Raw genomic sequence first — 10,656 nt, forward strand, 5'->3', positions numbered from 1 at the left:
TCCTGCCAGCAGCCCCCGGCGTGGGTGCTCACCGCCGGCTCGGACTCTGGAGACTTCGCACAGCACCGCGGTGCGGGAGGCCCCACCACACCACAGCGGCCTTGCAAAAGAAACCAAACGCCTCCAGCCCTTCCTGTTAACCTGCCGTGCCACTCTATTTTGCATTTACACTTTGGTAATTACACTTTTATAGACTCGCTCTTTTATAAATGGCGTGTAAATAGTTTTCCACTGTGTTCTCTCTGGAGGGTTCGTGGTCTCCTGTTTCTCCCTCGGTCCCATACATTTTCTTTCTGTATACGACTCTGTGTTTTTTGAATCAAGATCTCTCCTCTGTAGTATTTTTTAAATAAATAAGTGTTTACAGAATCACTGGCAGATTGTCCTGGTCTGTCTCCTCCCTGTTGTTGAGCCGGTGCCTGTGGAGGCGGGGCTTGGGGTTCTTGAGGGGCTGAGGTCCCGTGTTGGGGTCCACGGGCCAGAATGAGGGTGGGCGGCCATGAGGACGTCACCGCCAGGGGCCCGGGGTCGCCCCGGCCCTCGTCCTCGGGCCAAGTCGCACACTGCTCTGCTCTCAGGCCCATCTGGGTCGTTGGTGCTGTAGCCACCAGGCCGTCCCCGGGCCCTGAAATGAGGGAGGCGACATCCTGCGGTCATCACTGCCAGCCCTCCGAGGACACCGTTGGGCCCACTTCCCGTCCCCGCCTGAGTGCCCCTTGCTCATGCTCCACATGCCGGCTGTGTTTCTGGGGGTGGGCAAGGAGGAGCAGAGGTCTCCGGCCTCCAGGGACGGCGGGCCTCACAGGGCCACGCTGCTGGCCCGAGGTGGAAGAAGGGGAGGCTCGGGGGGTTGGCAGGGCGCCGACACAGCCTTCTCCCGGAGACCGTGGCCCCAGCGAGGGCGGAGATGCCTGCGGGCCTGGCTATGGAGTTCACCGTGGTCTCTCAGCCACCCCTGCCGGCGGCTCTGGGTGCAGATGCCTTGCTCTCCTTCTGGAACTGGGGCCCCGGCTCTTCTGCCATTCGCAGGGCTCCCTTGGGCACCGCTCTACGGCTGGAGACGGCCACAGCCGGCAGCTTCTCGGTGTTGAGCGGACCACTCGGGTCTTCACAGCAGCCTGGGAGGCAGGTAGGTGTGTGGTCACCACTGGTGAGTCAGCCCCCACGCATGAGACTGGCCACCTTCGTAGGGAGACACACGTGTCACCTGAGCTCACGGAACTGTCTGGTCTGGCTGATCCAAGATCGTGGGCTCTTCACCTCCCTCGAGTGGTCACAGAGCTCTCGAGGACATCATAGAAAGTGCGGCTCCCAGCTCCAGGAAATGCAGCACAGCGCCGGGGACCGTGTTCTGCCACAAGCTTTGTCTTGGTACAGAACACACTGAGCGTGCAGCCCCCTGGTGGTACCCAACCTCCTGGGCAGCACCCTCACCCCAGTGCCATCTCTGAGCCGTGGCACTGGCAGTCCAGTGGCAACAAGTCCCTGGCCAAAATTAAAGTCCCTGGAGTCTGTCCCGGGCGTCCTGAGCATTAGAGCACAGTCGGGATGGTGGTGCCTCCCCTGCTTAGCACGGCAGCTGCCTTTCTTTCCTAAGTATCAATATTTCAGGCATATACAGAAAAATGCAGAAATGTTTTCAATCCATGTAAACAGCCACATGCCTTTAGATGCACCCACCCAGAAAAGCCTTTTCTGTGTCTTGGATGAGAACAGCAAACAGCTACAGGCAGCACTCAGGGCACTGGGATTGGAGAGCAGAAGAAGCCAGACCGGAGCTGGGTGGGGTGAGCTGGGCACTCCTGGTCCAGTCTCTGCTTCAGAGGTACGAGGCGTGTAAACAAGGTGCTGCAGTAAGAGATATATGGCTCTGAATCCCTCTCAAAATCTCTCACCTCGGCTGCTCCCCGCTGCAGCTCTGGACTGCTCTTTCCTAAGGGTCTGCGGCCGAGCGCACCCAGCAGAAAGGCGGGAGCTTGGAAGTGCCGTGGTGCGCCCTCCGCCACCCTGTCCACCGGGGCTCGCACCCTGCGGCTTCCGGCTCCACCCCACAGTCAGAATGGCCACGGAAGGGAAATATCTTGAGCTGAGGGCACCAAGGGAGCTGCCGGAACCCAGCTAAGGACGCTCGCGAAAGAGCGCTCCGGAGCTGCTGGGGGAAGTGGCAAGGACAACAGGATGAGTGTATTCAACCTGAGAGGGAGGATTTTCAGAGTATGTGCCTTTTACTGTAGTTTTAAATTATTTTTAACCTTCACCATATTTATTTCATCCTACCTTGTAAATGCTTCCCAGTCTTGCCTTCATCCTAGACAGCAGTGAACTTCCCCCAGGAGGAGAGATCCGGGGGTCAGGGTTGCACAACAAGGCCCAGGACCTTGGCACAAGCCTGGGGTGCACAGCGGGGCAGAGGCTAAAGAGAAAGTTTAGCCAGACACAGTGGAGCTGATGTAACAGACCAGTGCCCTCTGCAGCCTTAGTGTTCTGGTTTTCAGGGTTATTGAACTCGAATGTACGAGCAAACTGGAAAGAATAGCTTTGTTGTTTTTTTTTTAATGATGAAAGGGCTTCCATTGCTGGGCTCCCCCTCCCACCTCTATCCTGGGCTTCTCTGTTGAGGTTAATCTAATCTTGCTAAATTAAAAACCTGCCAGTGCACACCCAGCTGAGCAGGACGGTCCAGCTGGCTCTTCTCCGGGCGCTCTCAACTAGTGACCACGGGCAGGCATCTGTGTAAGAGTCGGAGAGTGGACTGGGCCAGGGGCCTGGCTGCAGGCATCCCTCTGCCCTTGGCCGTGGGTCAGCGATGTAATCACCTGTGCCCGGCTGCCTTATGCATGAAGGAGCCGTGGGAAGGGTCAATCCAGCCACCTGCTCCTGCACACCCAGGGCGGTGAGCACCCGGGGTCGGCTAGCGTCACCCTCACCTCCTGTCCACCCACTGACACTTGTCCCCAGGGCCGTCTCGCCGGACGCCCCGGGGGACGTCACACCAGCAGGTGGTCACAGCCGGAAGCCTCTCTCCCTCTGACTCCTGGACTGGTGTCCTTGTCCTGTCCCTGTGACGCGTCCCGGGGCCTAGGGAGCCCCGTGTGTGTGTGTGTGTGTGTGTGTGTGGAGGCGCCTTCCCCACCTCGCCTCCCGTCCCCACGCCCCAGCCGGCCCGGTTGCTTCGTGGCTCAGATCTGTCACCCTTAATGAAGTGGCTTTTCTGGCTGCTGAGGATTGAGAGCTGCTGCCAGGCAGCGAAAGTCACTCATAGAATGGGAGACGCTGAAGTGCTGCGAGGTGCCAAGCTGGGCCCGGCCCAGTGTGGTTCTAAAAGGCTAATAAAAATCCGCCAATTAATTGTGACAGCTCAATGGAAAATTATTCAATTGTGAGCAGGGGCAGGCGGAGGCTCTGCAGGAGGAGGGGAGCTGTTGCCATGGAAACATCGATACAAGTTCTCATCTCGGCAGTGGCAGCGCCTCTGACATGGGACGGATGCAGGGCTGAGGCGCAGCAGCGGGATAGAAAGGACCGCGCGTCTGGCCCCCGGCCCGCAGCCGCTCCGGGCTGAGCACTAGGGCTCCCCGGGGTGGAGTCGCAGCTTCCCTGACGCTCTTATTCTGAGAAGAGGAGGAAGGAGCAGTCGAGTGTAGGAGGAAAACAGCCTGCGCCGTCTCCCGTACCTTTGACCAGCTGCCAATTAAGGTGTGCGGGCCCAGGCAGCGCGGATTTCCATCTCCCCGAAAGCAGAGGCTGTCGGAGCTCAGGAAAAGGAAGTTTCCAGGCCCAGAGGACCCGGAGGGAAGATGCCAACATCCTATTATGATTTTGCAGTTGCTACAACTTTTATTTCAAAAGACGCACACGACACATTCATACTGTGAACGTCGGAAGTGCAGCCTCGCTGTAGCAGAACCGCACTCCCCTCCCTGCGCCTCCCAGCTCTCCCGGGAGCCCCCAGTTCGCAGCCGTCTTCCTGCCAGAGGGGCCTGGTGGTGGTGGGGTGGGGACGAGGAGGGTGGTTTTCCTGTTTTCCGGCTTGGCTCTTTTTTGGGTTCTGGCTCTCGGAACCGCACTGTGCACCCCTGAACGCAGTGCTTCGCAGACGCATTTCGGACGCCCCCGTGGAAGTCGTGCAGAGAAGCTGACAACTCTGATGACCCCGCCGCCGAGTCCCCGCCATCACCTGGATCCCGCACGGCCCTGTGCATGGCCCAGCCGTGCCGCCCTGGCCCTGGCCCCGGCCTGGCTCGGCCCTCAGACCATCTGGGGACAGGAAGGTCAGGGCCCGGGGGGAACAGCGTGGCCTGGTCGTCTTGGCCTGCACACAGCTTGCTCTTGCTCACCTCTTTTTCGATCTTGGCCAGATTTTTGTTTTGTTTTGTTTTTCTGTTGGTTTGGTTTTGCTTCAGCAAAGTTAGAAAATCTAAAGACAGCACACACCTAACAGAGCCTATGCTAATGCTTTGTGATAAAATGCCAATGTCGCCTCCATGTCTTCTCGGAGGCTGCAGGAGAAGACAGCCGTGAAGACAGATGGGGTGGAGGCCTCGTGGCAGCCGCTCCAGGGCCCTGGCTGTCACCCCCGGCCAAAGCGGAAGTTGAAGCCGCCTTTCCTCCTGCTGTAGCCAGTGAGCTCCTCGGCCAGGTTCCCCAGGGGACCTGTCGCCTTCTCGCTGCCATCAGCTGGCAGGAAGCTGGTGGCCTCGCTGCCCTCCTGCCTCCCCAGGCGGAGGCTGGGGTGCCCTCTGCCCGAGGCCTGCAGCTCCCTGGCCACAAGGAGCAAGGCCTGTGGCTGTGGGGCACCAGACCACGGCAAGGGACCCCACAGAGACTGGGTGCCGGGGCCCTCGGCCAGGTGGGCCCAGCTCCTTTGGGCTCTGGTGCCTCCCACGGTGTCCACCGGCTCTCTTCTGTCCAGCAGAGGCAAGCAGGCGCCGAATGGCAGGAGGAGCAGGTAGGGCAGGGAGGAAGGGCCCCTCATCTGGCAGGGGAAAGAGAGAGGAGTTAGAGGCCGTGTGCGGGGCCAGCTTGACTTTCGGGGCCTGGCGGCCATCGAAGAGAAGCCTGGGCCTGGCCGAGCCTGGCTTCTGAGCAGCTCAGGAGCAGCCTCTCTCTCCCCCAGCAGGCTTGGGAGCTGACACCAGTGAGGCCGGCACTTGCCCTCCAGCTGCCTGGGTCGCTTAGCCCTTCAATACCAAAGCTGCCAGAGTGGCCCCGTGGCCACGGGAGGGCAGCGTGAACTGGAGTTGCTTCTCCTTTTAATATAATTACTGACTCTGGGGCCTTATCCTCTCAGAGGCCTGCGAGGGAAGGAAGAAGCGCCTGTCTGTTTCCAACTTGATAACCAGTGGGTCTGGCAAAGCTGCTTAGCAGGGAAATGGCTTGTGCACTTGGTGGCCCTGGCCTCACTCACCACCACCCGGGCACCTGGTGGCAGATGCCTAACCCCACCACCAGAGCAGGCGTGCCAGGCTCCGAGCGACAGGTTTCCACGAAGCCTCTGCATCTCCTTTCCAGAAAACCCCACTTTCCAGTCAAACTGCCAGGAGGCTGGAGATTCTGCCAGGCCACACAACTGCAAAGCAGAGGCTCCATCCTGACAGCTGCCTGGCTCCTCGGTGTGCCAGGCCAGCGGGCGCGTCCCCAACACAGGCCACCTGTGGGTGGCCTCACCCCCAGCTCATGAGGCCCAGGCGGGCAAGGTGATTGCATGAGACCCTGTGGCTTAATGAGGACGGAACTGGGTTCATGGCCAGGTCCAACTGTGCTTGACTCTGATGTCCCGGACTCGGTGCTCTGCACCACACACGATAGCCTGGGGGACCTGAAACAGAAATAAAGCTCCCAGGATGCCCCTGCCGTGGCCATGACTGCTCCCACCCTGTGCACACAGCCTGTCCAGTAATGACTACGGGCAGCCGGGCTGGCCCGTCCTCTGGGGAGTCCCACCGAAGCTAGGACAGGGAAGAAAGGGGCCTCTCCAGAAACTGCCCAGAGCTCTATCCAGAAACGGCTCCCCTGAAAACATTGCAAAGAAGGGAACTCAGCCAGAAAGTTTGAAAAAATGAAAGAAATCTCTCTGTCTGCCCTAATCCAGCTCTCCTAAGCTTGCTCTTCACCTGGGCCTGCAGTGACGCTGGCCTGGGCCCGGAATGCCCCTCCCCCGGGACTGAGCTGCGGTGTCCTAAGGGGACTGGCCCGTCCTCCTGGGAGTACCAGGATAGAAGCACCTGGGGTGGCCTCCAGGTCCTAGGAGGTCGGTCTCGATATGGAACTGGAAGTGGCCGTCTTCCCTCGGGGATTCTGGGTCCTTTCCAGACTGCTGAGAGCTGGGGACCATGGCGCACTGGCCCCAAGGTGCAGGGAGCAGCCAGAGCTGCATAGGGCAGAGAGGCCGGGCTCTGGTGGTCACTTGGTGCTGCTGAGGCCATGGGCAGGGCGAGGTATGGGTTCCTATCTCTGGCCTTCCTTGGGCGTGGCTCTGTGGACCCTCTGCCTGCAGGGCCCACCTGCCTGGGACTGGGACTCACCGTGTGGCTGGCGGCTCCAGGGGCCGGTGGATGCCTGGGACAGTGCCACGCTGGGCGGAGTTCCTCAGGTCCTCGTCAGGGAGGCGTGGCTCCTGGCTGCTCCCCGCTTTATGTAGGCTCTGGGTGTCCTGCCCCCCCGCCCGGCTGGCTGATTGCGGCACATTCCTAACCCTGAGATCCCTTTGGGGACATCGGTGGTGACGGAGGGGGCAGCGCTGGCTGCACAATGAGGACCCAACACAAACAGGATGTGTTCTGATGAGAGGGCGGACGCTGCCCTTTGGAGGAGCGTGGCGGCATCATTAGCCACGAACCGTGGGCACGAGCGCCTGGGTCCCTGGGCAGAGCACGGAGGCCATTAGAGCCCTTCCCTTGGTCGGGCTGGCCTCGCTCGCCAGAGGACGTGGGATGGGTGGACATCCACGTCCTGCCCAGCCTGGCTGCCCCGGCAGGACGGCTCCCTCAGCGGGGGTCACAGATGCACTTCGCCCGCTCCCGGAGAGGCCGTGAGCCTGTTAGCAGACATAGCTGCATGGTGGGCCTGTCCCTTAGATGGCGTGCTCTGTCCCAGCCCAGGCCTGACACCCAAGGGGCTGTGGGCACCGCACCCTTCGACTCCTCTGAGAGAGACCACACCGCCCTTGGGCTGCAGTGATGGGTCTCAAGGCCAGGCCATTAGCTAGTGTGGACTGGGCAAGGGGCATGGTCAGCACCTCCTGCTCCTGCCCACCCGCGTCCATAGTGGGAGCACAGAGCGGGGATGCCGGGACTTTGTTGGAGATGGGAACACAATGCCGGGTGCACAGGGCCTGGCTGGCAACGGCTCCACCCCTGCTTTCCCTGGGCCCAGCCCTGCCAGCCTCGTGTGACCAGTCAGGCTCCCTGTCCAGTGCGTGGGGCTCTGGGAAGAGGCCAGAAGAAGTCCCATCTGTCCACTGCAGGTTTGGGGTGTGGGCACCGTCGGTGTGGGGAAGCCCGGCCCCCCCCATGGCCACACTCTGCCCCTGCTCAGAGGTGCTGGAGCCAGGTCAGGTGTTGGATTTGGGGACAAGCGTCCCACTGGTGGGACCCGGCCTGTGCCCAGAACACAGGGCCCAGAGAGGCTGCTTTCCGATGCTCTTCCGGCCTCCGGGCTCCAACGGCTCTGAGGCTGCCAGGGTGACAGCAGCTGGGCCGCTGTGAAGGGCCCACCAACCGGAGGCAAATGGGCAGGGGCCAGCGTCCCCTCACTTCCGGGGGAGCTACCCTGCGGTGTCCACGTGGACTCTGGCTGCAAGGCCCTGACCCACGGCCTGCCCCGCTGAGCCATGCGAGCCCCCGCCAGCCAGCTGCTGCCCGGGACATTCCTGTGCCTTCTCAGCCTCAGTTTCTCCAACAGCAGCGCCCACACCATGGAGAAGCATTTCCTCTCCATGGCTGTTGGGGGCCGGGGGCGGGGAGAGCCGAGCTCTTCCCCCTAGGTGTTCCCAGGCCCTGCACTCAGGGAGCCTCTTGCGCTGGACCCAGGACCTTGTCAGCTCTGAGAACTCCGTGGGGTTTGTGGAATCCGGCAGCCACCAAGGGAAGTGCCTCGGGGACAGTTTGGTCGTGGCAGGGACAGCTGGACCAGGTGTAGCCTGTGGGCATGGACTGGTGTCCCCACCCATTCCTGCTGGCCCTGTATCCCAGCCGGCAGGGCGTGTGCCAGTGAGGGAGGACTCTGGAGTGAGCCAGGTCCGAGTTCCATGAACCTGGATGTGGGGTGCGAAGACCCCTCCCCAGCCGCCTCGCGCAGCTCTTCCCCCGGCCCCCAAGTCCCCTCTAATACCAGTGCTCATAAACGAATTCTGGTAAATGAACCCAGGGCATGATTTTACCGCAAACCTCAAGTCGGTTCTATGACTAAATAGCCATTAGGAACCATTAGTTCCTAACAGTGTCTGCTACCCCAGAGCTGGAGTCCCAGCCCCGGGAGAGAGCTGCGGGGACAGTTCAGCACCCAGGGACACCAAGCGGAGGTGCAGGTGGGCAGGCCCAGGTCCCCCAAGCCCACTCCAGGGGCTGTCAGCCCTCGCCAGGGGCAGGACCCCCACCCTCCAGCTGCAGCTACCCCACCCTGGTGAGGGGCTCAAGGTCATCAGCTCCGAACCCGCACCCCAGGCCTGGGGAATGCTGTCCTGGGTATCAGACCCGCCCATGCCATGCCGAGGGGCCCTGAGCTAGGCTGGCACAGAGGCCGCGGCTGGGTCACCAGGTGACTTTATTGGAAACAGGAACGCACAGGACGTCAAGTGCACACACCCCTGGCGGTGACCATCCCACCCCATGCTCCCCTCAGCCTCAGTCCCCCAGCCCTCGGACCCCACACCACTGCCGTCACCAGACACCCCAAGGCTGCTGGGACCCCTTCACCCTTGAGCCCCAGTCCCTTCTGCAGAAAGTGGGAGAAACAGGTCCTAGGGGTGCCCCTGCCTCTTGGCTCAGAGCCCCCTCAGGTCACGGCTCCTCCAGCCGTGGCACAGGGCTGCATGGCTGCTGGCAGGCAGGCCCTGCACAGGTCCCCCTGGCCCTCCTTCCTCTGCCTGGGAACCCGAGTCCCCCGGGCTTCACGGATGCGGCTGGCAGTTCATGTTTCACCGCTTGGCTGGCTCGCTAATTCCACAGGTCTCTGCCCGAGACGAGGGAACGGGGCTCCAGCCCCAGACAAACCCTTTGTGGTTGGGGGCCGGTGCCAGGAGGAGGTGGGCACCAGAATGTCACTGCCGCCCCAGGGACAGGTGTCAGTAACCCCATTCACACGCAGCCGAGGGTCGGGGCGATGCAGTTGGAGACCAGCTCTCAGTGCTGTCCTTCGTTCTGGGAACAAGGGTCCCTGGCTGTTACGGAGCCTGCCCGTGAGAGGCTGGGTGGTTCCTGCCAAGACCTGGGGTACAGAAAGGAAGGCCCTCTGCTCGGCTCACTTTCCTCACCAAGGGAAAGGAGGAGGCTTGGAAGGTGACATCATGGGACACGGGGATGCCGCCACCCAACATCCAGTTGGGACCGGGGCCCTAATGACCATTTGGACCCCCCTGGCTGGTTGCACGTCTCAGGTCCTGGCGGTTCCGCACAGCGTCCCCTGCTTCCTGTAGTCCCTCCCTCCCCTCTCAGGTGACAGCCAGGCTGGGGGCTCCCTGAGGCCCAGGGCAGTGTGCAGGGCTCTGAAGGGGGCCCAGGAGGAAGCTGGGGGTGGGGTGACCGGGTGGTGCCCCTTCAGCCAGCGCCCAATCACCTAGTGGTGCCACCCTGCCCTTGGGCTCCTGGACAGGGGCTGGGCTGATTCGTGCTGCTAACCTGGACTCGGGCTCCTGAGCCACCCTCACCTGTTCTGCTGCGCCCTGCCCTGTCCCCGCTGGCTGTGCTCCAGCACATCTGCCAGACAGACACACCTGCGACTCAGAGCATCACAGGTGGGAGCTCATCTGATGTTGCGTCAGTGGCGGGCGCGCAGGACTGACACAGACGCTGGCTCCAGGCCGGGCCGCTGCCCCCACAGGAACAGGGTTCCACGCGGCCTCTGCAATGTGACCGGCACCCTGGCGAGCTGGTGTCCGGGTTTGTACAAGACAGAGAGGGCCCACGGGGCTTCCGTTGCAGCTGGCTTCTGTCTCACCCCCTCCTGTCTCTGGGCAGCTCCTCACCGCCACCCTGGGCACGCTGGGCCGGAAGCACCCGCAGCCCGGGCGACACACAGGTGGCCAGTGTGGGGCCTGCAGAGGGCTGCGAAGTGTCACTCGCTGAGGTCCACGGCCAAGAGGAGCACGGGGAGCAGCCAGGCCACAGGGCCAACGCGAGGCCCCTGGTCCTTCAGGAAAGGGGAGCCCACTCCCCATTTCCCTGCCTGCGGTCTGTCCTCCGACCCAGGGAGGGTCCCTGCTGCTGCTACCACCTGGCCAGGCTCCGGGCTGGCAGCCAGGCCTCCTCAAAGGTCCCCTTCTGGTCCCCATAGGCGAGAACTTGCAGAAGTAGCCCTGCGCTGGATCCTGCCGCAAACCCACAGGTGCCCAGCTCTGAGCCGGCAGCCGAGTCGCCTGGGGGCGGCGGCACGAGTGGCCGGGCACTGGGAAGTGTCCAGGCAGCCTGCGGACCGCTGCCCCAGTCGGCCCCTCTCCCC

The sequence above is a fragment of the Fukomys damarensis genome, unplaced genomic scaffold, assembly GCF_012274545.1.
Source record: "Fukomys damarensis isolate Sample0158 unplaced genomic scaffold, DMR_v1.0_HiC HiC_scaffold_36, whole genome shotgun sequence".
Classification (NCBI taxonomy): Eukaryota; Metazoa; Chordata; class Mammalia; order Rodentia; family Bathyergidae; genus Fukomys; species Fukomys damarensis.